Source organism: Puma concolor, chromosome D2 (genome assembly GCF_028749965.1).
Source record: "Puma concolor isolate L17-30 chromosome D2, mPumCon1.1.hap2, whole genome shotgun sequence".
Classification (NCBI taxonomy): domain Eukaryota; kingdom Metazoa; phylum Chordata; class Mammalia; order Carnivora; family Felidae; genus Puma; species Puma concolor.
In genome coordinates this window covers 40,324,777-40,330,776 of record NC_141677.1, presented here as the reverse complement: position 1 = coordinate 40,330,776, position 6,000 = coordinate 40,324,777, and positions in this window count along the sequence as shown.

Sequence of the window (6,000 nt, the reverse complement as noted above, 5' to 3'; positions counted from 1 at the left end):
AAGAGACTCTTAAATACAGAGAACAAACTGAGGGTAGCTGGAGAGGTGTTGGATGGGGGACGGGCTAAATGGGTGAGGGGCATTACGGAGGGCATGCATTGGGATGAGCACTGGGTGTTGTATGTAAGTGGCGAATCACTAAATTCTACTCCGGAAACCATTATTACACTCTATGTTAACTAACTTGGATTTAAATAAATTTAAAAAAAAGCAGCAGAGTCAGCTTCTGGACAGGAGCATCAGGGGGGTAAGCAAGAATGCTTTCTGCTCATGACTGTTCACACTTGCTTACAAACAGCTGGAGCCTCAGTCCACAAATGGTGCTCACACCTGTCATTTTCATTGGATCCTCTCAGCCCGAGGAAGTAGCACAGCACAGCTCCCAATACCCGAAGTGCCGAGGAGAAAGCCGAAGTTCGGGGAGGCTTTGTGCGGCTCTGGAGTTGGGGCCCACAAATGGGGGTCTCTGGGGAGGGCATCGGCTCTTGCAAGGGGGGGGCGGGGGAGCAGTGGCAAGCCCCGAATCGCACCCCGTAGGCCCGGGGGGAGCATGGTGCCTACTTCCCAAGCAGGTGGGATGCAGGGGGAGGGGAATCCGCCCAGAGAGAGCCTTCACTGGGGAGGGAGGGAGATGCAGGGAGTAGAGAAATGACCAAAGCTCAGGATCTGCTAGTAAATCATTTGCCTTTGCCAGGACACAGGAGCTGTGGATTGTTATTATAAAATGCTGAAGTGAAATGAAATACAGACAAAATAAAATACAATACAGCAAAATAAAATACCAGCGCCAAAAGGAATAAAGGTGCCAAACCACCCGATAAAGGTTCAGGGGAGCCGGAACTCCCACAGGGCTGGGGCCCGAAGTAGGCTCGAGAACAAAGCCGTTGGCTCCAGGCCGGGGAGCCCGGGGCAGCAGGGGACAGTGTCATGCTCTCGTCATTCTGTACACTCCCTCAGTGACCTTATGGCATCTCTTATCACTCTGAGGGGGTGAGTTAGGTAAAGGTTCACAAGGGCGGTTCTGAGGAGGGGCTCAGGGAGAGCTTCTAGCTCATCTCCAGTTGTAAGGAGACAGCGAGTGCTGCCCTAGGTGCTGGGGTCAGTTCATTGACTCACCAACGTGAAGTGATGCCCCACTATGTGCCAGGCAGCAGGCCGTGTGCTGGGCAAGGTGTCTGTCTTCATGGGGCTTACATCCTGGTTTGTAGGTGGGTGGAGTGGGGAGAGACAGACAACAAATAAGTGAACAAATACATGAGTGGGGAGGCAATGTTTGAGTTGAAGCCCAAGTGAATTGGGCAGCCAGGCACGTATTTGGGGCTGAGAGGTCCAGGCAGTGGAGACAGCTAGTACAGAAACCCTAAGGGGCAGACAAGCTGAATGTGTTAGAAGAACAAAACGAAGACCGGTGTCTGAAAGAGGGAGGGCGGTCCTTAAGAGCCTGTGGAAAGGGTTAGGAATCTGGGCTTTGTTCTAGTGGGCTGGAAACTATTGAAGGATTTTGAATGGCACTGTAATAGCATCTGATAGATGTTTTAAAACAGTGGCTTCAGAAATACATGTTGAGGACATTGTGCTAAATGCAATAAACCAGGCTCGGAAAGACAAATACTGCTTATACCACTTACGTGAGGAACCTAATATAGTCAAACTCATAGAAGCAGAGAAGATCATGGTTGCCAGGGGCTGAGAGGAGGGGGACATGGGCACAAAGTTTCAGGTATAGGAGATGACTAAGTCCTAGAGATCTACCAGACAGCAGAGTGCCTGCAGTTAACTATACCGTATACTTAAAAATTTGCTAAGAGGGTAGATCTTATGTTAAGTGTTCCTATCACAAAAAAAGAAAAGGAGGGGCGCCTGGGTGGCGCAGTCGGTTAGGCGTCCGACTTCAGCCAGGTCACGATCTCGCGGTCCGGGAGTTCGAGCCCCGCGTCGGGCTCTGGGCTGATGGCTCAGAGCCTGGAGCCTGTTTCCGATTCTGTGTCTCCCTCTCTCTCTGCCCCTCCCCCGTTCATGCTCTGTCTCTCTCTGTCCCCAAAATAAATAAACGTTGAAAAAAAAAATTAAAAAAAAAAAAAAGAAAAGGAAAGAATAGAAAATAAAAGGAGTACATGTTACATAATGAGCAGGTACACCAGGTATGTATACAAACCTATGTGTTTTAAACATGTTAAAATAAAACAAAAGTATCACAAAACAATAGATATCTTGCGCAACGTGTTCTGATAGTCCCAATTCTTCTATTTCATTAAAATGAAAATCAGGTCATGACCCACTAGATTGATGTCATGCCCACTAATTGGTTGTGTCCTATAGATTACCCTGCTTTTAGACTATTACTCGGGCCCTTGGGTATAAAATACATTGTCGGGGGAGGGGGGAAGCAAGAGGAGCAGCCCGAAGACCAGTGAGGAGGGTGTTGCACAAATCTGGACACAAAAGGGTAGAGGATTGGACTGGGATGTTGGCGGTGAAGACAGAGGCAGATGGGCAGACATGGGATATATTTTAGAAGCAGCATGGACAGGACTTATTAATGAATTCGATGTAAAAGGAGAGAGGGGGAGGAATTAGTAATGACTTAGTTTTTGGCTTGGATTGCTGGGGAACAGCAGTGCTGATTACTGACAGGGGTTACCATGGGGAGGCAGCAGATTTGCAGGTAATCAAGAGTTCTGTTGGGGCGATGTTAATTTCAGCACGCTTTCACTCCTCTTAATTGTTCCTGCTCCAGGCTTAGCATCAGCTCCAAAGAAAGGACACAACAGGTAGAAAGCAACCCATGGTGAAACATTAAGGTTAAAAAAAAACAAAAAACAAAAACAAAAAAAAACTTAGTTAATAGCTACTCAGAGCTTACTCCGTGCCAGGCAGTGTTAAGAGCATTACACATATTCATTTCACTCGCAGGACAACGCAATGGAATAGGTGTTACTATTGTCTTCATTTTATAGAAGAGGCACAGAGAGGTTACTTTCCTCATCCTCAGTCACATAGCAAATACCTGCCGGAGCTGAGATTTAAAGCAAGTCTGCCTGAGCAAAATGTACCTCTGTTAAGGAAAGAGGTACTCCGTCTTTTGGAGAAGGATGAATCTTGACTTGAAGAGATGTCCACATTATATTGCGGAGTTGAAACACAAAGGCAGAATTCAGACAGTAAACAGTAGATGCCGGTTTACACACACACACATGATTTTTATTGCTGTACTCTATATATTGTATATGTATATGTACATATGTATATGTATATTGTGTATATGACTCACTGTGTGGCCTTAGGCAGATCTCCAGCCCTCTCTGGACCATCAGGGCCTCAGAGAGGTTTGAGGGAATGCCTAGGAGCAGTGGCATCCTGGTTAATGTTTAACAACTGGCTCTAGGAGGGGGAGAGATCCTCGATTTGTAGCCTTCACTGATTTCCAGGGTATAAATACTGCCCGCAGTTTCAAGGTCGTACGTACGTGACAGACGTACCCTGGGAAGAGAGGCGCAGCAGCACAGTATCATGTAGCATTTCCGCCATGAAAATACTACACATAAGTCGCCTCAAGAGCATGGATAACAGTAAAATGTCACAAAATAATTAGGACTCGGTGAGTTTTGAGTATTTATTACCTTTTTTCCAAAGTAAGTTAATTGTAATTGGATATAATTTAACATTTAATAATGCTGTGTTTAACCACTGGCTTACAAAGCCTGTAAACATGTAGCAGTCAGCTCTAGCCAGTCTGTGTGAGTTGGCTCTAGGACACCACTGTCCTGGAGCCTTTTGAGCTCTGACAGGCTGAAGGTCCAAGGTAAGAAGGGGCAGCAAACCCACTGAGGTCATGAAGGTGGGAACGGACCTCCCCATCTGCTCCTTGGTTCCCCGCCCCACCCCCCATGATGTCTGCACCCAAATCACAGTCTCTGGAAGGAGAGGGAGGAAAGAGCACAGGAGAGAAGGACTCCAACCAGGAAGGCAAGTGGCAGGAAGGGCTGGCGGCATCAGTGTTATTGTTGGAGCTGTTTTCCTCTGTCTTATCAATGGCAGAGACCAGGGAAAACAATCCCCTTGACTTAATATCACCGCATGAGCCAACAGGAAACTGCTACCCCCCCCCCCCCCCCCCCGCCAGGCACGGGTCTCTGAGGAGCTGGCCACTCTGGAGGGCCTGAATCTTTCCCAGCCCTGACCGCTCATGTTCTGCCTGCTTCTGCTTCCCACATTTCAGCACGTTGATGACATAGCTCTGAGTCTCAGTTGTTCCTTCTCTGAAATGGCCTATCCTGCCAGGTCCTGCAGCATCAGAAGGAGTAGCTTGTCTGCTATGAAGCAAGGCCAACTTTCTACTCCCTGGCTTCATGTCTCGTGCACGAACATCACCCTGTCTCCATATCATCTTCAGTTTGGGAGCTTTGTGGGCACTCTGAGTATCACTTCCCTTCAGCAGATTTGGAAACTGAGGTCCGGGGAATTCAGGGAGCCTGCCACAGTGTCCAGAGAACCACCTGCATACACATTGGGCAAAATAAAAAAGTTTGGAATCGAGTTTGGGGAGGTTGTGGGCCCACAGGGCCCCTTATGCCGGATAACATTTATAGTATCTGGTAAAGGTGAACACCTCTGTATCCTACAATGCAGCAAATGCATATACGCAAGAGATGACTCTTATGAATGTATGTCAGGAAGAGTCCTAACTGCACTGTTGTAAGAACCATTATAGGAGAGTGGCTGATTAAACTGTGCTATAGTTACACGATGGGATAGAGTACAGCAATCTGAATGAACAAATTTACAGTGGTAGCATATCTTCAGCATGATTAAAGTTGAGCAGTACTATGGTAAGCGGAATAAGTAAGTCACAAAGATTTCAAACTGCACGATGCCCTTTTAATAATGTTAAACAACAAATCAAAGATACGTTTTTAGAATACACATATATGAGACAAAACTATCCAATTAGGAAAGCAGGGAAATGATTCCAGAAGGTGATTATGTCATGTTGGGGGTCTTGGGGGGGATTGGCTAGGGGTAGACCTCATAGGTGTGTGTATGTGTGTGTGTATATACACACACACACACACACACACACACACACACACATATGTATATATATATATACACACACACGCACACACACCTATATATATATACATATATATATACATATATATATACACACACACATACCTATATATATACACATACATATATATATATAGGTATGTGTATATATATACATATATTATTGCCAAGGTTTTAGTTTTTTTATGTTAGCTGGTTTGTTCACAAGAGCTTATTATATTCATAAATATTTAATCACAAAATAATGTTACAAAGTGAGGATTACGGTCAAAGCCCTTCAATGCACCTGGGCTGGGGGAGAGGGACAAAGTTGGCATTGGACATTAGAAGACTTGACTGCTGCCACCAGCTAATTTTTCAGGGGGCCAGCTCAAAACCCCAGAACCAGAAACTATGCGATTTTTCTCTTCCTAATACTAGTTTTCAAATGGGTGAGATGAGGTTTGGGGACTAGATCATCTTTGAGCCCCTCTACTAGCTGAGCTAGATCGGGATCCACTACTGTAGCAAATAAGTCCCTAATCTCGTGGCTGAACACCAGAAGGCTTGTCTGTAGTGCATATCACAGTCTGGAAGGTTCTCTGCCGCAGATCTCCTGCAGTGCTGATTGAGCGATCTGGCCTCTTCTGCCTTGGAGTCTTTCACATCCCACCTCAAGAATGGGGGAGAGAAAACACGGAGAACCCACGCCTACTCTTTCTGCCTCATCAGAGACACACTGCTTCTACTCACGGTCCCATTGTTGAGAACAAGTCCCATGCCGTCCCCAGCTGCAAAGGAGGCTGGGAAATGGAGGGAGGACATTTCGTTTCGGCCATGCTCGAGGCTCTGAGTTGTTCCAGACCAGATTCGACAGTCTCCTGTCTCTGAGTCCACAAACCACAAAGTCTTTCTGAGTGTATTCACTCATTCCTTAAGTAAATAAGC